At 44.8% G+C, this 21,754-nt stretch overlaps 1 protein-coding gene and 1 pseudogene across 1 annotated transcript in view; one reads left to right on the plus strand and one right to left on the minus strand.

The window, feature by feature from the left end:
- Window positions 1–821: 821 nt before the first annotated feature.
- Window positions 822–21,080, minus strand: LOC125379626 (annotated as a pseudogene).
- Window positions 18,965–21,754, plus strand: part of LOC124140794 — a 35,928-nt gene continuing 33,138 nt past the window's right edge. The window contains exon 1 of the mRNA XM_048395777.1: window positions 18,965–19,082. The gene's annotated coding sequence lies outside the window, so the exon portion shown is untranslated. The remainder of the gene's footprint in view (window positions 19,083–21,754) is intronic.

Raw genomic sequence — 21,754 nt, forward strand, 5'->3', positions numbered from 1 at the left:
GCTCGCTGACTTGGTTGATGCATGTCATCGATCCCAATTGCGTTGATCGATGCTCATGATGTCAATCACTGAATTGTCTGGTCCAGACTCGATTATTTACGGACCGCCGTCGTATAGATGGAATATTCCTGAGTGCGGCGTTAAACAACAAACCAACCAACCAACCAACCAACCATCATTGACGACATCACGGTGACATTATCTGGACCACCCTTTAAAGGGCACTGGTCGTACTATATAGCTATTTTTACTGTTGCAATGCTATCATTGTCAGTATGCGACACGTGAAGATCCAGGGTAGAATAGGTCTTCAGCAACCCATGCTTGCCGTAAACGGCGGCTATGCTTGTCGTAAGAGGCGACTAACGGATCGGGTGGTCAGACTGGCTGACTTGGTTGGTACATGTCATCGATTCCAATTGCGTAGATCGATGTTCATGATGTCAGTCACTGGATTGTCTGGACCAGACTCGATTAATACAGACCGCCGTCATATTTGGAATATTGCTGAGTGCGACGTTAAACAACCAACCAACCATCATTGACGAAATCACGGTGACATTATTTGGACCACCTTTCAAAGGGCACTGGCCGTATTATATAGCTATTTTTACTGTTGCAATTAATGCTATCATTGTCAGTATGCACATGGTCAACGCTACAAGTGCAGAGTTAACTTCAGACAGTTCAATGGTTGAAATGTCTGTCCTGCAGAAAGAGAGAGGACATCGGAGTGCTTTGAGGAATAGCATGCTGACAAAGCTGCTTAAAGAACATTCATTCATCCGTAGAGAATAGTCTATAATCTGTTTATATATATTTTAAGAGTTATTTATTTGACTAAACGGCATTTGTGTTTTTCTTAAAAGAAACCGAATAGCTCTCCGATCTGAAACTTTGTCCTGTGATTCTGTCTTGTTTCCATTCTGATGAGATTTCCTCGATTGTTCTGCCTTTCGTTTCTGGCAGGAACATAAATAGGAATATCCAGAACAGCACGAGCAGAACAGTGAAGGGCAAGAACGAAAAACTCATCAGTCCTTTCTAGAGAAGAAAATGGGAGACAGATTATTATGTGTAAATTTGCGACGAACCTGTAGCTCACCTGGTAAATACCAATTCAGGGTGTTTCATCTGTCATGTCACCAATTCAAACATACGAAAAACTCATCAGTCCTTTCTGGAGAAGAAAACGGGAGACAGATTATTATGTGTAAATTTGCGACGAACCTGTAGCTCACCTCGTAAATACCAATTCATGATCAGGGTGTTTCATCTGTCATGTTAGCAATTCAAACATGTGCAGTGACTAAGGAATATTTTAGTGAGTAAGTGATGTTTCAGTAATACAATATTCAAGTGGGACCTATAGTGTTACAATTTCCAGCAGCCCCGTGAAGATTACGGGGTAAAATAGGTCTTCCGCAACCCATGCTTGCCGTAAAAGGTGACTATTTTTGTCGTAAAAGGCGACTAACGGGATCGGGTGGTTAGGCTCGCTGACTTGGTTGATGCACGTCATCAATCCCAGTTGCGTGGATCGATGCTCATAATGTCAACCACTGGATTGTCTGGTCATGACTCGATTATTTACAGACCGCTGACATATAGCTGGAATAGTGCTGAGTGCAGCTTTAAAAACTACACAAACAACCAACCAAGTCAGCGAGCCTTTCCACCCGATCCTGTTAGTCGCCTCTTTCGGCAAGCATAGTCGCCTTTTACGGCAAGCATGGGTTGCTCAAGACCTATTCTACCCCCGAATCTTCACGGATCTGGCCATCCTGACTTCCATGTATCAAATGCTATGTAAAACCCCGCAAGATGTCAGGAGTTGCATACTTACAACCATTACAGTGATCCTTCAACAATTACATACATCGGTCATTCGATTAAACAAAACCAACAAAAGTGCTCCAAAACTCCGTAAGAAAGATATTTCTAGGTGCCCAAACTTTAAGTTCAACACTGTGAGAGTTCCGGAGCAGAGTGAGTGAGTGAGTTGGGTTTAACGCCGCTTTTAACAGTATTCAAGTTATATCGTGGCGTGTCAGCTTAATGTGGGAGGAAAACCCGAAGTGACGCAGGTCTCAGACGTTTACCACTTCGGTGAAACCCACGAGCACGGGTATGGTGCTGACAAACCTGGAAACTTAATCGGGGCGAACCGAGATTCGAACCCACAATCATAGGTTTCTGGCGTGCCCAGGGGACGCAAAGCTGGAGGGCGAATCGCGGCGCCTTAGACGACTGGGCCAAGCGTGCCCCTGTCCGGAGTGGTACAGGTCCACAACGACATATGATTGGTGTTAAATGCGACTAAGCGGACTTCGTTGATTGAGTGTGAATGGCAACTCGACGACGACAGTGCTACTAACACCACGACTGGTGTGTTTGGGTCCGCATTACCCCTCATACACCTGGAAAGTTGCTGACTGTGGCATTATATTTCGGCAAAGGCTGAACAAATGCATATTGGTTTGGTAGGTTGGATGGTTGGTTTGTTGTTTAACGCCGCACTCAGCAATATTCCAGCTATATGACGGCGGTCTGTAAAATAATCGAGTCTGAACCAGACAATCCAGTGATTGACCTCATGAGCATCGGTCCACGCAATTGGGATCGATAACATGCATCAACCAAGTCAGCGAGTCTGACCACCCGATCCCGTTAGTCGCCTTTTACGGCAAATATGTTTGCTGGCAGTATTTGCTTTCAAGAGACACGCGTGTGTGACCAACATACCTGCATATGAGGGAAGCCATAACCAACGCAGAAGTTCGCCACCCATTTGACGAGGACAGAGACACTGATGGCGGACCATCTTGCCCCTTGGGAGAACAATTCGGCCACGATCAACCAGGGTATAGAACCTACAAAAAAGAGCGAATAAGTTCAGTTATGACGTCGAACCTGCAATGTCACACCCATATAGCTTTGTTCGTTTGTTGGTAGTTGTTTAATGCCGCAATTGTCTATCTCTGTGACGACGGGTAGACAATTTAGTGATCAGAGAAGCCAGTGATTGATATTATAGGAAACTATCCACGCTGTCGGGGCACGATCACATTCAACTCAACCAAACCCCCGAGCTGTCCGACAAGCCGATCCAATACATCGCCTCCTACGACCATCACTGGTTGCCTGCTACGACCATCACTGGTTGCCTGCTCCGACCATCACTGGTTGCCTGCTACTACCTACACTGGTTGCCTGCTACGACCATCACTGGTTGCCTGCTCCGACCATCACTGGTTGCCTCCTACGACCATCACTGGTCCCCTCCTACGACCATCACAGGTTACCTGCTACGACCATCACAGGTTGCCTCTTACGACCATCACTGGTTGCCTCCTACTACCATCACTGGTTGCCTCTAACGACCATCACTGGCTGCCTCCTACGACCATCACAGATTCCCTGCTACGACCATCACTGGTTGCCTCTAACGACCATCACAGGTTGCCTCCTACGACCATCACAGATTCCCTGCTACAACCATCACAGGTTACCTGCTACGACAATCACTGGTTACCTGCTACGACCATCACTGGTTGCCTGCTACGACCAATTCAGGTTGCCTGCTACGACCATCACTGGTTGCCTGCTACGACCATTCCAGGTTGCCTGCTACGACCATCACAGGTTGCCTCCTTCGAGCATCACTGGTTGCCTCCTACGACCATCACAGGTTGCCTCTTACGACCATCACAGGTTACCTGCTCCGACCATCACTGGTTACCTGCTACGACCATCACAGGTTGCCTGCTACGACCATCACAGGTTGCCTGCTACGACCATCACTGGTTGCCTCCTACGACCATCACAGGTTACCTGCTACGACCATCACAGGTTGCCTGCTACGACCATCACAGGTTGCCTGCTACGACCATCACAGGTTGCCTGCTACGACCATTCCAGGTTGCCTGCTACGACCATCACAGGTTGCCTGCTACGACCATCACAGGTTGCCTGCTACGACCATCACTGGTAACCTGCTACGACCATTCCAGGTTGCCTCCTACGACCATCACTGGTTGCCTCCTACGACCATCACAGGTTGCCTCCTACGACCATCACAGGTTGCCTCCTACGAACATCACAGGTTGCCTCCTACGACCATCACAGGTTACCTGCTACGACCATCACTGTTTCCCTCCTACGACCATCACAGGTTACCTGCTACGACCATCACACGTTGCCTCCTACGACCATCACACGTTGCCTCCTACGACCATCACTGGTTGCCTGCTACGACCATCACACGTTGCCTCCTACGACCATCACTGGTTGCCTCCTACGACCATCACACGTTGCCTCCTACGACCATCACAGGTTGCCTCCTACGAACATCACTGGCTGCCTCCTACGACCATCACAGGTTACCTGCTACGACCATCACAGGTTGCCTCCTACGACCATCACAGGTTACCTGCTACGACCATCACAGGCTGCCTCTTACGACCATCACAGGTTGCCTCCTACGACCATCACAGGTTACCTGCTACGACCATCACAGGTTGCCTCTTACGACCATCACAGGATGCCTGCTACGACCATCACAGGTTACCTGCTACGACCATCACTGGTTGCCTGCTACGACCATCACAGGTTACCTCCTACGACCATCACAGGTTGCCTCCTACGACCATCACAGGTTGCCTGCTACGACCATCACAGGTTCCCTGCTACGACCATCACTGGTTGCCTGCTACGACCATCACAGGTTACCTCCTACGACCATCACAGGTTGCCTCCTACGACCATCACAGGTTACCTGCTACGACCATCACTGGTTACCTGCTACGACCATCACTGTTTCCCTCCTACGACCATCACAGGTTGCCTCCTACGACCATCACAGGTTTCCTCCTACGACCATCACAGGTTGCCTCCTACGAACATCACAGGTTGCCTCCTACGACCATCACAGGTTACCTGCAACGACCATCACTGTTTCCCTCCTACGACCATCACAGGTTACCTGCTACGACCATCACACGTTGCCTCCTACGACCATCACACGTTGCCTCCTACGACCATCACTGGTTGCCTGCTACGACCATCACAGGTTGCCTGCTACGACCATCACTGGTTGCCTCCTACGACCATCACAGGTTGCCTCCTACGACCATCACTGGTTGCCTGCTACGACCATCACAGGTTCCCTGCTACGACCATCACTGGTTGCCTGCTACGACCATCACAGGTTGCCTCCTACGACCATCACAGGTTACCTGCTACGACCATCACTGGTTACCTGCTACGACCATCACTGGTTGCCTGCTACGACCATCACAGGTTACCTCCTACGACCATCACAGGTTGCCTCCTACGACCATCACTGGCTGCCTCCTACGACCATAACAGGTTACCTCCTACGACCATCACAGGTTGCCTCCTACGACCATCACTGGTTACCTGCTACGACCATCACTGGTAACCTGCTACGACCATCACAGGTTGCCTCCTACGACCATCACAGGTTACCTGCTACGACCATCACAGGTTGCTTCCTACGACCATCACAGGTTGCCTCCTACGACCATCACAGGTTACCTGCTACGACCATCACAGGTTGCCTCCTACGACCACCACAGGTTGCCTCCTACGACCATCACAGGTTGCCTCCTACGACCAGTTCAGGTTGCCTCCTACGACCATCACAGGTTACCTGCTACGACCATCACAGGTTGCCTCCTACGACCATCACAGGTTGCTTCCTACGACCATCACAGGTTACCTCCTACGACCATCACAGGTTACCTGCTACGACCATCACAGGTTGCCTCCTACGACCATCACAGGTTGCCTCCTACGACCATCACAGGTTGCCTCCTACGACCATCACAGGTTACCTGCTACGACCATCACAGGTTGCCTGCTACGACCATCACAGGTTACCTCCTACGACCATCACAGGTTGCCTCCTACGACCATCACCGGTTGCCTCCTACGACCATCACAGGTTGCCTCCTACGACTATCACAGGTTGCTTCCTACGACCATCACTGGTTGCCTCCTACGACCATCACTGCTTACCTGCTACGACCATCACTGGTTGCCTGCTACGACCATCACAGGTTGCCTCGTACGAACATCACAGGTTGCCTGCTACGACCATCACTGGTTGCCTCCTACGAACATCACAGGTTGCCTACTACGACCAACACTGGTTGCCTCCTACGACCATCACAGGTTGCCTCCTACGACCATCACTGGCTGCCTCCTACGACCATCACAGGTTGCCTTCTACGACCATCACAGGTTGCCTGCTACGACCATCACAGGTTGCCTTCTACGACCATCACAGGTTGCCTGCTACGACCATCACAGGTTACCTCCTACGACCATTCCAGGTTGCCTCCTACGACCATCACAGGTTGCCTCCTACGACCATCACAGGTTGCCTCCTACGACCTTCACTGGTTGCCTCCTACGAACATCACTGGTTGCCTCCTACGACCATCACAGGTTGCCTGCTACGACCATCACAGGTTGCCTTCTACGACCATCACAGGTTGCCTGCTACGACCATCACAGGTTGCCTTCTACGACTATCACTGGTTGCCTTCTACAACCATCACAGGTTGCCTCCTACGACCATCACTGGTTGCCTCCTACGAACATCACTGGCTGCCTCTTATGACCATCACAGGCTGCCTGCTACGTCCATCACACGTTGCCTCCTACCACCATCACAGGTTGCATCTTACGACCATCACTGGTTGCCTCTTACGAGTCCCTCAGAAACGCCTATATGACTACGAACACACTATGACAACGTTGTAGCGATATGGACACCTTTCTTCTTATTTAACTTAAGGACACGTGGATAATAAAAAAACCCGTCTCAAATTAATGAAGGTATTTTCCTTTATATAAATCAGCGATGGTGAGTAACAACCAGTGATATATCTTCACATGTGTTCGTTGTAACTGATGTTTCGCGGTGGTCATTATTCATCGGAATGATACGTATCTCAAAGATCCACTTCAATAGTTCACTCCAAGACTATTCCATCTCAGCATAATTATATTGAAGGTCCCCACTGTCCTGCTTATCATATAGCAAGGTGGTTTAATCAGTGACACGTGGGGACCGCCTGTCATGTATCTCCTGGATTCCTTGTGTGTTTGTGTACTCTGACGGCGGTGGGGACCCGTGAAGATTCCGAGGTAGAATAGGTCTTCAGCAACCCATGCTTGCCGTAAAAGGTGACTCTGCTTGTCGTAAGAACGACGAACGGGATCGGATGGTCCGGCTCGCTGACTTGGCTGATGCATGTCATCGATCCCAATTGCGTGGATCGATGCTCATGATATTAATCACAGGATTGTCTGGTCCAGACTCGATTATTTACAGACCGCCGTCATATAGCTGGAATATTGCTGAGTGCGGCGTAAAACAACAAACCCAACCAACCAATCATTTGATAACTGCACAAGGATTACATAATTAATGTCCATATCGGGCGAAATGGACAAAAGAGAACATTTGGCTTGAATAATTTCTTGCAAATCTTTTTTACGATGTGTCCATTGTAACCATTGTAACAAGTCGAACAGAAATCCATACATTGCATGGCTGTTTTCTGAGGGCTGCTGTTTCTGACTTCTGTCAACTTTTGCCACATTGTGAGTTTCTGCTACCAATCGTCTTTTCTGTCTTTTATTTCACTACTGCTGGCCACTGGGGTATTCAGGATTTGTTTGTCATGTGAGTTCATCTTACGGAAAGATTGAGAAGGGTGACAGCACATTGAACATCCATGCGTATCTACCCATGACATCCATGATATAACTGGAATACTGTAAAAATAATTTAATGGCATATGCTAACTTAATGAATTAATCATCTATGACAGGTGTTCGAGAAAAGTGTGAGCATATCCTGCCATACCAGTCGCACCCACCGCTCACACACTTTGCGTACAAATTAAACGTGTTTGGTTGTTGCCTGACGCAGCACAGCAGTACTTCTGCCAATACACAGCAGCACGCCCCAGCGAGGTGGCCTAACTTTGGTTACTTATGGCCTGAAGCCCGCGTTTTAAACATTTATAAATAATATTGTTATGCCCAAATTTGTTTGACAACTGAGTCATAATTTGGAGACGCATTAATTTCAAGATTCCCCACATTCCGCAGTAATAAAAGTAGTGCGGCTCGGTGGGTATGGCTTATGTTTTTACATTCATTGGAAAATGAATGCAATAACCTGTTCTCGTCGCTATTTGGCTGAAATAATGCCGATGCGACGTTAGATATTAACTCACTCACCCACTCTGTCCATTTAGGCGTAGATCGTTGCGCAGAATATCAATCACTGGTTTGTCTCGTCCAGACTCGATAATATACAGGCAGCCCTAACATAACTGGGATGCTGTGAACTGTGGCTTAACACAGTAGATAAAACATATCTCGTTATGCTGTAATCTCTCTTACTCACCAAAAGCGAGAGGCACACTGTTATTAATATGCTAGACACGATCATTCCGCCGAGACCAATCAGATGCAGAGTCGACCAACCCGGTCCATGAGTGGAATCGTCACGAGTGTCATGGCAACCATGATAGCTCCCACTCCGCTCGTGGCGTGTGTGGCTGCGGATTCATCTAGCCCCGCCCCCTTGAACAGGTTCCCCGAGTAGTAGAAGATCTGTAATAGAAAACGTGCAGTATAGCCTGTCGGCGAGAAACGAGCTGGAGATCAGTTCAGAAACAAGCAAAACAAGTTACACGCACACACGTGTATGTTTGTCGTTATGTAAGTAAAACTAATCTTGATTTTATTTTCAACTCATCCCTGACGACCTCCCGTTCTAAATGAGTTTCGTCCAAATGTAAAAGGTTCAAGTAACATACTCTTCACAAATCCATCACTTCAGATACAAAGAGTATCTAACCTTCGTGTCTTTTGATATCCAATATACCAACACGAGTTGATAAAAGTGGAAAAACTCCGAGGCTTGCCATTCCAAAGGACACGAGTGTGAGATTTTTTTATCATCCAACATCTTTCTTCCAACTTTTTCAGCTTGTCGACAGTAATACGCGGTGTCTATGTACTGCTAACAGCCTCAGTGGCAGAGTCATTAGTGATGTCATTTGATTGTGACGTTATGGTAACACTTATGTCACAATGGTCTGCAAGGCATCGTGATTCAATTTCATTGCAGCGATATCTACAATGTAGATATCGCTTGATCTCACCCAAGCGATATCTCCTGCGGGAGCCAATTTGGGATGATAAACAACCTTTCATATTAGTTTCAATGGTCGTTCCAGCAGGGTCGTCTGGGAAGTTATTTAGATAGATATTTTGGATTAACTTTCGTTTATATGTCAAACAGCCTTTCATACCAACTACTGAGCTTATTATTTCAGAACACACAAAAGCCATCAAAGTTACATTAATTTTTGTTTTCCAATTTCTCAAATACGTGCAAAACTACATTTGTATTTCCGCTTGACGAATACCATTGAAGTTAAACATCCATTACACAATAATCCCCTAATGTCGAATAAGTGCGTTCTGTAAATTGCCTTATTTTGTCAATTATTTTAAAATGTTATTACGGAACCAAATTTAGGCTGATTCATAGATAAATGCTGGTCCTACCTCTTTATCATTGCAATTTTATTAGACTGTATTATGTCTTTAATTCTAGTTGGGGGGAGTATAACACTTGCAGAATAGCCTGTATATAACATTCTGAAGCATCTACAGTTCATCACAACATCTTAATTCTGTAATAGTGAGTCAACATGAGAAGCATCCTGTGTACCATATAGCTTATGACAGAAGTAACTGACATCGTTCTGCATGTCCACCTGTTTGTCAAGTAGATCTCCATTTGAAACTTTGATTCGTGTAAAGAATTTATTGAAGAAATTTCAAGATTCAAGTCCTTATAAGAACGAATCGGCTTCTCACCCTTTTCAATACACCGAGCTTTAGATCGTATAATTGACACTTGTGTTGTAATTTGTTTTATATTCTCAAATGCATCTTTCAATTAATTTTATTTCCACTATAAGCCTACCCTTTTCTGTTTCATCTTCTGCCTTATCTCGTTAAACTTCTTTGTCAGTTCGGTTTACCGATTTTATCTTTTCTTTCTTTTTCAGTTTCTTCTCGTCAACGTCATGGAATTTTGAATGTGGTTTCAATTCTTATCAATTATACGGTTTCGACAAATAGCTGGTCATCGATAGGGAAATGGTCAGACGTTTCATCGTTATTTTGATATAGTTGGGCTGTTTTCTCGCTCTCTTGTTTTTGGATTGTTCAAATGTATGTCATTATTGGTGTCCAAACTAAAGTCCTGAAGTCCTGAATGGCGTCCCAGTCACCACGAACCACAACAAGGCCACTCTCCAAAGATCAAACTATTGAATCAAATACTTCATAGAATGACGGCTCGTCGTTATTTGGGCCACATATTAATTATTGCTAATTCATACTTTTCTAGGGTTAGTTCAATCGCAATCATATTACCTTTTTCATAAATATTAATGTTTTCGAGTTTGAAAACTAGTCTTTTGTGTGTCCATTATTCAATAAACAGAAAATATTATTATTTTTGACGTATTTATTTTAAAGGAATTGACTTAGCAAACTTGAGGTACATGCATCAATGCAAAACGCAAAATATATATTGACGCTAATGGTCATTAACTTGATTAGGAAAGGCAGTCTTAAACAGTTTGGGAGTCGTAAGTATACATATGTCACGAATTGCGAGTAGAAGGGACAAAAAACAAAGGCGTGGGGATTCTGGGTAAACATATGGGTCCCCAACAACCTTTGCTTGTCTGAAGGGAACGAGTAAATGAATCGGGTGGTCAGGCTCGGTGACTTCCGTGTCACTGTATCTCAATCTCAGATACAGTAAACTACGGTTATTACGAACTCAAATGGACCACTAATTTTAGTTCGTTGTAACCGTAGTTCGTTATAAACATATATACACCATATATACTGCAAATGGCTTGGACCAAAAAAAAAAGTTCGTTATATCCGCCAGTTCGTTATAAGCGTGTTCGTTATAAACGTAGTTTACTGTAGTTTGAACATGGCTTAATTGCGGCGTTAAACAACACACCAGCAACCAACGACACACGACTTACCACATTTATGCCTGAGAGTTGCTGAGAGAGATGCATGACGATACTGATGATGAGGGGCATGCGCAGAGACCGCTCCTGAACAAACATGATGGCGCTAATCTGGAGTAGAAACGTGATCATCGTGAAAATGGTTTCGTGTTATATATATTACGGTGAAACTTTGCCTCTTCGTGCTTGGACATCATACGTGCATCATACACGTAGCACTACGAGTACCAAATGAAGTTGAAATCCATGGGCCAGCTCTCTTTTTGTCTTTCGTCCCACAGCTTAATGTTACTTGAAGATATATTTTGCCATTCGACCCGTGAAGATCTGGTTCAGCAACCGATGCTTGCAGTAAAAGGCGACTATGCTTTTCGTAGGAGGCAACTAACGGGATCGGATTGTCAGGCTCGCTGACTTGGTGGATGCATGTGTTCGTATCCCAATTGCATGGATCGATGCTCATGATGTCAATCACTGGATTGTCTGGTCCAGACTCGATTATTTACAGACCGCAGTTATATAGCTTGAATAATGCTTAGTGCGGCGTTAAACAACAAACAAACAAACAAGCAAACTTTGACGTTCTTGTGATCAGTGCACACCTTAGCGTCACACATGGCTTGTTCGGCTTCCTTCTTCATCTCCGCGACTTCCCCACCCACGTCTCCGCCGCCACGAAGCGACTCCAGTACTGTGTGAAGAAACATCGGTTCATTAACAACAAAAAATATTCTAACATTGTAAGTATGTGCTTATTTTCGTCCATAACAAGATTTTACTAAAGATCAGGGCCCCGTTCCACAAAGCCATCTTAGCGCTAAGGTGATCCTTATTCCAATACATTAACACTTAAGGAAGTCGCTTTGAGGAACGGGGCCCAGTGGTCTTGTGGATAGAGCATCTTACGAAAGTCAGTGGTTCGATCCCCGACCGCGTCATCCTGACTTGAACTCTAGAGATTCTGGAGATTAAACCAAGGGCTGGTCGGCTCTGTGTCATGGTATCTGCGGCATGGTATCTCAGTGGGCTAGCACTGTAAAGGTTCGACACATGAAGATACAGGGATAGAATAGGTCTTCAGCAACCCATGCTTGCCGTAAAAGGTGGCTATGCTTGTCGTAAAAGGCGACTAACGGGATCGGGTGGTCAGGCTCGCTGCTTGTCGTAAAAGGCGACTAACGGGATCGGGTGGTCAGGCTCGCTGACTTGGTTGATGCATGTCATGGATCCAAATTGCGTCGATTGATGCTCATGATGTTAATCACTGGATTGTCTGGTCCAGACTCGATTATTTACAGACCGCCGTCATATAGCTTGAATATTGCTGAGTGCGGCGTTAAACAACAAACAAACAAACATTTCACAAAGCCACATGAAACATTGTGAGTGCGATTGGCTTACTGAGGTGGTTCATATCATACAATCAATGCTTACAAAATTATGCATGTACGAACTGTAGCCTTTTTAGTTCGAACTGACTAGATTCACAATTGACCATGGAGTGTTGCTATGTCACAAACCTTTCCGTGCATCCTGTTTTCTGTGTTATCAGCAGATGTCGAGGGGTCTCCGGGCAGAAAGGCATCACCACCAGTTGTAAAACACAAGGAAGTGACGTCAGGCCTGGTAGAAGTCAATTCACATAACCCGTATTTGTTTAAATTAACCGAGAACATATGAGGAAATATTTTGAAGAAATACGTGGTTTACAAAGTCCATTAAGAAAGACAATCAAACAAATGTACGAAATTCTTAAATCAACAGAGCGATGCCAATGAGCTGAAGTATTTTTAATGGTAACAGCAACTCATCACAGTCGATGGGGTGGAAAATGTTAAGACAGCAGACACTGACAAACCTCCCGCCTGTGTTAACTGCTCCGGCATTTATCCCTAATCTTCTAAAGAATGTCCTTCATGGAATCTTCGACCCGTGAAGATCCGGAATGTAAGAGGTCTTCAGCAACGCATTCTTGCTATAAAGGCGACTATGCTTGTCTTAAGAGTCGACTAACGGGATCGGGAGGTCAGGCTCGCTGACTTGGTTGATGCATGTCATCGATCCCAATTGCATGGATCGATGCTCATGATATTAATCACTGGATTGTCTGGTTCAGACTCGATTATTTACAGAGCGCCGCCATATAACTGGAATATTGCTGAGTGCGGCGTTCAACAACAAACCAACCAACCAACCATAAAAACAAAAACGTTTTTGGCACCGGTTTATTTAAAAAATGAATTAACTTTCAAATATATAAATAAATAATCAATATATTTTTGCGCTTAAACATCGGTGAGCGGACTTTGCGTAATTCCTCTACATTTTGAAAGTTAATTAATTTTTAAATACGTCAACAGTAATAATTTCACGGATTGCTTATCTAACCATGGACAAAAAACTGTGGACAATAATAAGAAATCAGTTACAGCGCAATCATACAATAAGCCCCGCCCATTCTTTTATCAGCCAATCAGGTAACAGTAGTCCGGAAACATTCGTATGGAAACTGCCAATCAAAGGCCACGGAAACACTTGTTTAAACCCTGGCAACGTTTATTTGCGTGCATGCATTGTTAAAAAATACGAAGTCAAAAACTGATGGACGCTCCACGTGGTATTTGTTATTCATCAGGGTCATGATAATAGTTTACATGGCAAAAACTCACCTAAAAGAACATGCCAGGACTGGTTGTTTCCGAATATCTCGGGAAAGCCGAGGATCTGCGAGATAAGAAGGCCGGAAACGACAAAAAGCTGATGCAAGACACCTAGAGCTCCTCGGATGTTAACTGAGGCAATCTCGCTGAGGTAGATGGGCGCAAGAGCCGTGTAGAGACCTAAAAAAGAGAATGCGTCGTAGATTATGTGCTACAGTCGAATATAAATGCCATTGCAAGAAAATAACCAGTCTTGATTATCCGCCGAAACACACACCATTTGGCGTTAAGAGCAAAATAGCTGTATTCATAAAATATGAATGAACAGCTGAAAAAACTGTGATTACTCCAGGGGTTCTCGAAAGGATAACCATGTCCAGACCTACTGTAGCAGACAATTTGCATAAAAGTTAAGTATTTTCTGTCTGACGTCAGCCGGTAAACAAAGCAGACAAGCATGTGATCGATGGACGAAAAGTCGAGTGACGCGATAGTGCATTTACTGATTCTGTTGAAACTAAAAGTTTGAAAGCATTTGTTTGTTGAACGCCGCACTGATTATGACGGCGGTCTCTAAATAATCTAGTCTGGACCAGACAATCCAGTGATTGAAATCATAAGCATCGATCTACGCAATTTGGATACGATGACATGCATCAACCAAGCCAGCGAGCCTATCCACCCGATCCCGCTAGTCGCCTCTAAAGATCAGCATGGTCGCCTTTTGCGGCAAGCAAGGGTCTTTGTATGTGATACATTGACAGGACAATGGAGTGATGGCACTGGAGGTTTATATAGAATTGTATTGATAGCTGATGTTGTCATGGATTCATACATACCACAGTTGAATCCCACCACCAGCCTCCCGACAATGATCATCTCATAGGACGCCGTCATTCGGCTGAAGTACAGCAGAGCCGCAGCGCCGCAGCGCCAATGCCTATGACGGCGTTAATCAAAGAGCCATTCTTTCTGAAATCAGAATTCAGAACCATTTCAGTAAAATTATCAGGGGTGGAGGTGGGTGTCGAAGGTGTGTATTTGTAAAGCACTCAAGACGCTAAAATATGGAATCGTGTCAAAGGTGTGACCAACGTGATTGAGAAGATGATGCATGACATAGGTCGCTCTCGTTGGCAGCTTCAAACATGCCCACAAGATTTGTGCTGTGCTGTACTGTGCTGTGGGGTGAGACGTCGCTTTCAAGACAATCGCACTTATATGTAACTACGTGCATGCACGATAACATCACAATAATACATTATGAGGAATGATCCCGTTATCAACTAAATTTACATACTAACTGAATGGTATCGCTTGGCGACATTGACAATACGACGTACATTTTTCTTGGTCACCACGTGAATTTAGATATTTGCATGGTTATTTTAATCACCGCCAGACTGCTCACAGTCCCTCTAACACACAACATCTTTGGTATGTTTAAGGTCCGCCATCTACACAGTGCTGCGTACAAAGAGTACGTCATCAAGTGTATGCAATATGCATGCAACGTCATGGTCAGTTGATGTCATGTACATTGTACGTCATCATCACTGTGCGCCGTCTACAGTGTACGTCATGTAGTGTATGCCATGTGCGTGAAACGTCATGTTCTGTTGGTGTCATGTACATTGTACGTCGACTTCACAGTGCGTCGTCATGTGTAGGGGATGTCATATACATATTACAGAGTACGTCATGTGCAATGTGTGTCGTACATATATTTTCATATACAGGTCATGTGAAGGGGACGTACTGTACATAGTACGTCATGTGCAAAGTATGTCATGAACAGGTCGTGTGAAGGGGGCGTCATTGGGAGGGTGCGCCATGAATAGGGATTGTTGTGTGGCGGGTAATCCATGCGCTTCGTCATGTGAAGTGTACATTGAATAAAAGGTATGCCACATTTAGATATATGTACGTATTGGGCTTGATAAGTTATCTACACGGTACGCCAAGTACACGTCATGTACAGGGTATATCGAGTACAGAGCAGGCCATGTGCACGTGGTATCATTGCAGGGGGGTAATATTCAGAGGAAACAATTCCGTAAACTCACCGGCCAAAGTAATCTGCCCACAGTCCGGCCAACAGACCCCCGACGGCGCCGCCGATGGCAAAGGCTGCAACCAGAACGGCGAACAGGTTGGTCTGAGTGTCCACGTCCATCTCTTGACTGTCACGTGATATAGCTGTGGCGTTCATGAACTCCTTGATCCTCTAAATAATAAATACAAAAACAAAACAGGTTTCACAAGGTGCTTATGTTGCCAAACAGGTGGACAAGGATAAGCAAATCAGCTGATAATTAGGTGAAACCTACATGCTGCGGACTGTCTGTAACACATGTGTTACCCGGGTCTGCAACTGTGAGTGCTTTCACTTTTATTCAAGGCATTTCCATCGTGACACATGCACGTAAAAACATGAAGAAACTTGTTCATTAAGTAGGGAACGAGTTTGCGTCCCGAGAGTCCCAGGAGAGTACGTGATGTGTATGGAATGTCATGTGCAGGGTACGTCACGTGCAGGTTACTTCATGTGCAGGGTGCTTCATGTGCAGAACACGTCATGTGAAGGGTACGTCATGTGCAGAATACGTCATTTGCAGAACACGTGATGTGCAGGCTACGTCATGTCCTGAATACGTCATGTGCAGAACACGTGATGTGCAGAAAACGTCATGTGCAGAACACGTCATGTGCAGGCTACGTGATGTGCAGAACACGCCATGTGCAGGCTACGTCATGTGAAGAGTATGTTATGTGCATGCTACTTCAAGCCAATGGTACGGCGTGTGCAGGTTACGTCTTGTCAAGGTTACGTCATGTGAAGGGTACGTCATGTGCGGGAGTTGCACAATGTGCAGGTTATGTAATGTACAGAATACGGCATATGCAGGCTACGTCATGTGCAGAACACGTCACGTGCAGAACACGTCATGTGCAGAACACGTCATGTGCAGAACACGCCATGTGCAGAACACGTCATGTGCAGAACACGCCATGTGCAGGCTACGTCATGTGCAGAATACGTCACGTGCAGATTACGTCACGTGCAGATTACGTCATGTGCAGGCTACGTCATTTGCAGAATACGTCATGTGCAGTGTACATAATGTGAAGGGTATTTTATGCCCATGGTACGGCATGTGCAGGCTACGTCATGTCGAGTTTACGGCATGTGCAGGGTACGAAGGTTTACCTACAGCTTCAGGAGCGTTGATGACACCAGTGTTGTAGCCAAACTGCAGTGATCCCATAGCGGCTCCACATATCGCCACTACCAGACGCAGGGTTGAACAGTGAAAAACACATTGTTCAATCAACAGTATGCCCACGGATAATCCAGACTGAGAGGATATGACAACCTGTAGTAGATACTAAAATAAGATAACATATAGTGATTATTAAACGATTATTAAACGATTATTAGCATGTGTGCCATACTGACTTTGTGAGACGAATTGTATTTCACATGCGAGTGTTATTATTTCTTCCTGGTTCATTATGTCCTAATCTTTCTGAGCTTCGACCCGTGAAGATTCCTGGGTAGAATAGGCCTTCAACAACCCATACTTGCCGTAAAAGGCGACTATGCTTGTCGTAAAAGGCGACTAACGGGATCGGTAGGTCAGGCTCGCTGACTTGGTTGATACATGTCATCGATCCCAATTGCGTGGGTCGATGCTCATGATGTCAATCACTGGATTGTCTGGTCCAGACTCGATTATTTTACAGACCGCCGTCACATAGCTGGAAGATTTGTTTTACAGCGTACGAGATATCAAGTTAAACAACATTATACAATTCACGGTATTACAGCAGTTAAGAGAACAATAAGCCCCCCCCACACACACACACACACACACACACGCGCGCGCGCGCACACACACACACGTACGCACGCAAGCACGAACGCACGCGCCAATAAATATATAAATAAAATAAAAGAGAGAAAGGATGGGGGAGGTTATCACGCGAGTGTGTTTGGGGATGGTAAATATCATAGTGTTTATTCCTAATAGAGGATATTTACTACCATCCACAAACACATAAGCGTGATAACCTCTTTATCATGTAATGCCATTCTTCAATTCTGAAAATTCTCTCGAAAATCTCTTTATCCTTCTTCACATTTTCGAAATGAGCACTGAGGGATCAAACATTCAAGTGAGCCACCTGGAATCCATCACCATGAATGTTCTCTACATGGTGTTCCAAGGTGAACAGTCTTTCATTCCGCAATCTAGTCATCTCATCCAATGCTTTTTTTTGTTTACTCCAATTTTGTGTTCATCAAAACCTACCAGTTTTAGGCCTTTCCTTGATTTGACCCTACTGGGCATTGTATACACTTGACCAGGGTGGGCTTTAAATTTACTTCCTTGTGTCATTGTCATGATCCCAATCATCTGTTCATTGGTGCTACCTTGTGATTTGTGGATTGTTGAGGCCCCATGCTAAAGTTCCTGGATACTGTTTTCTCGTTCAACCCTGACAGAATAGTGTACGGTTTTCAAGATCTGCTTCGGAAACAAGCTCTACCGCCATTTGCAGTCCAAGTCAAAGACGTTGCCATGGAAACTCGAAAACATTTTTTTTTTAAATCCCAAACTATCAAAAGGCACCAGTTTTCCACTAGACCTCTTTAGGTGCCAAGTTTGGTTTAAAAATATTGTATGGTTTTCAAGATCTGCTCCTAAAACGAGGACTACCGCCATTTTCAGTGAAAGTCAAAGTCGTTGCCATGGAAACTCGAAAACTATTTCTTTCAAAAATCCCAAAGTATCAAAAGGCACCAGATCACCACTAGACCTATCTATGTGCCAAGTTTGGTTAAGATATCTCTCATGGTTTTTGTGTTCTGCTCCGGGAACGAAATGTGACGAACAGACGGACGGCACCCATTCCTATATCCCCCTTCCACTTCGTGGCGGTGGATAATAAACAGACAACCAAGCTTCATATACTCATATCCTCCGCCAATGATATATTCTGCTGAATGCATTACTCAAACCCCTAACAAAGGTAAGTAAATAGAGCGTCAAATATGTACCCTCTTAATGTTGCATGCCTGGAAATAATGGAGCCCTATATCACAGGTTCCCGTCATACAGCTAAAATATTGTTGGGCGTGTCGACAAGCAACAATTAAACTAAAATAGAATGTTGACTCATAAGTCGACTCAACACAGTGCAGACGAGCTGATAAGCGCTGTACTACACGAAGCGGGGTGACGTTAGTCGTCTTTGACCTCGAGATTAGACTGACTGCTGCCTAACTAGCAAGGTAGGTGTATATTTTAAAAGAATACGATAAGGGACATTCTCGCGTTCTCCACCAGTCGAACAAGCTTAAAATGCCAAAAGTGCGAGAACACGATATATTTTCAAATTATCGTGTTCCCGAAAAGTTTTTGCTACAAAATGGTTTTTTTTATCAAAGGTACAGATTGCGACACAAGGATATAATGTAAAATAACATTGCGAGATTTTACATCATGTCCCAGTGTTGGGGGAAAGTTAGCAATGTTCGTAATCGGATCAGAGGACTGAAGATTTTTGGATGGTTTTCTTTCAATAAATTAAAGTTCAAGACAAATTAAGGTGAAATTCATTACACAAAATTTTGAGTTTATACATTCTTCAATACGGGGTCACGGGTGGCCCAGTCGTCTAAGGCGCCGCGATTCGCTGTGCAGAGTTGCGTCCCGTGGGCCCGCCAGAAACCTATGATTGTGGGTTCGAATCCCGGTCCGCCCCGATTATGTTTCTAGGTTTGTCAGCACCATACCCTTGCTCGTGGGTTTCACCGAAGTGGTAAACGTCTGAGACCTGCATCACTTCGGGCTTTCCTCCAACATTAAGCTGACACGCCGCGATATAACTGTAACTACTGTTAAAAGCGGCGTTAAACCCAACTCTCTCACTCACTCACTTCTTCAATACCATATTTACCAACATTTACCGTTATTAGCAATTCTCCTACTCTTAAAACCAAAATAAACATCTATATTCTCCACATGTGAGTGTAGACATCTCATTTACTCATGTTTTAGACGGTGGCCGTGCTCATGTGTAATAACATCAGGACAAGGTGCAAGTCTTATTGCACCCGAGGACATGCTTTTTTCTTGATCTTCCTTGTTCAAAGCAACATTAAATCATTTGTAACCAACTATTACCTTTTCCGTCTTTAGTCGTTGTCAAGCGAGCCGTGGCTCAATGAGTTGCACGAGCATGATTTACAGTGAATTTCGACACGCCATTAACCTTCTAAGCTTTAAGAAAGCCTTACCCGTATTGTAAATCAGAAGCGTGACATGCAAACAGTCCCTGGAGCTTTTTAATGTTCAAAGTGGGTCATATAGCCAATGTCAAGGTGACATTGTAATACATTTTACCATGAAGATGTAAGAAAATAGATGTAAAATTTCCGACTCTTATTGGAAAAATGAGAGGTTTCAAACCATGTTAAACAATTCTGATTGAAAAAGTACACGTCCGCATGATAGCGGTAGATACTATTTATAGAAAAACAGTTCTATTTAGAAATTATGACATATACAATTGATAATAGGTTAAAACTCCGTATTGAAAGTATGTGAGGCAATATATTTTGACCAGGGAACATTTCAAATAATAGCTTTGTTTGTTTGTTGTTTCACACCGAACTCAACAATATTACAGCTATATGACGGCGGTCTGTAAATAATCGAGTCTGGACCAGACAATCCAGTGATTGATATCATGAGCATCGATCCACGCAATTGGGACCGATGACATGCACCAACCAAGTCAGCGAGCCTGACCACCCGATCCCGTTAGTCGCCTCTTACTCCAAGCATAGTCGCCTTTTACGGCAAGTATGGGTTGCTGAAGACCTAATCTACCCCGCATCTTCACGGGTCTCAAACAATAGCGACGGAAGATACTGTGACGTCATATTTCCTGCTTCACAATGAGCTGTGTTTCATAATAATAGTGACGGGCGGTGTATAACTGAACTTTCCAAAGATGGCGTAATTTTCATGTGGGGTCCCTTAAAACAAGTTGGTATAAGAAGTAGCTGTGCTACACTCTTTCTGTTGTGTTTGCAAGTAAAGAATAATGGGAGTGAAGTAAAAATGAAAAGTAATGTTACAACACAGTGCTATACTTTGTTGGAAGAATATTGTCGATGAGTCCTTACTAGAGATCCACAAGCAACTCAGTCCATTGGACCCATGACACATCACTCACTACATTTGTCAACATAAAGGGTCATGGTAGATTAACATACCGGCATTGTGCTGTTTGTATAAAAAAAAGAAACGCAAAACCAGATTTGTGTGAGGTACGAAAATACATTTATACGAGGAACCGTACAAGGTATTGAGCCAAATTGTTGTGGAGAGAACGCTTGGTGATTGTAGTAATCTCAGTTATCGGTACATAGTAAAGTCCAAGGTGAAGGTCAGTCTACCCACAATAACGCGTATGTCCCCCTTTGGAATCGATAGCGGACTGACATCTCCTGCCCATGGAAGAGACGAGTATGTGAATCACACTCTTGGGAATTGTAGGTCAATTGGCCTGCAACGCAAAAGACAACTGCTGCAACATCTGGGGTTGTGGTTGACGTCGGGGTAGCCCTCAATCCAAGTCATCCCACAGATGCTCTATCGGGTTCAAATCCGGGGATCTGGCGGGCCAGGGGAGAACATCAACGTTGTTGTTGTGTAGACAGGCTCTTGTGATCCGTACCGTATGCGGTCGAGCGTTGTCCTGTTGGAATTCGCCGTTGCCGTTGGCTGCATTTGGGAGAACGTTTGGTAGGAGAATCTCGTTGATGTATCGTTGAGCCGTAAGGTTGCCTTGGATATGGACCAAGCCTTTCCTACCATGATTAGAGATAGCCACCAAGATCATAACGCTACCCCCACCAAACCTGTCCACTTCCTGTACGCAGTTTCCGGCGTA

The sequence above is a fragment of the Haliotis rufescens genome, unplaced genomic scaffold, assembly GCF_023055435.1.
Source record: "Haliotis rufescens isolate VD_foot unplaced genomic scaffold, xgHalRufe1.0.p SCAF_141, whole genome shotgun sequence".
Lineage (NCBI taxonomy): Eukaryota > Metazoa > Mollusca > Gastropoda > Lepetellida > Haliotidae > Haliotis > Haliotis rufescens.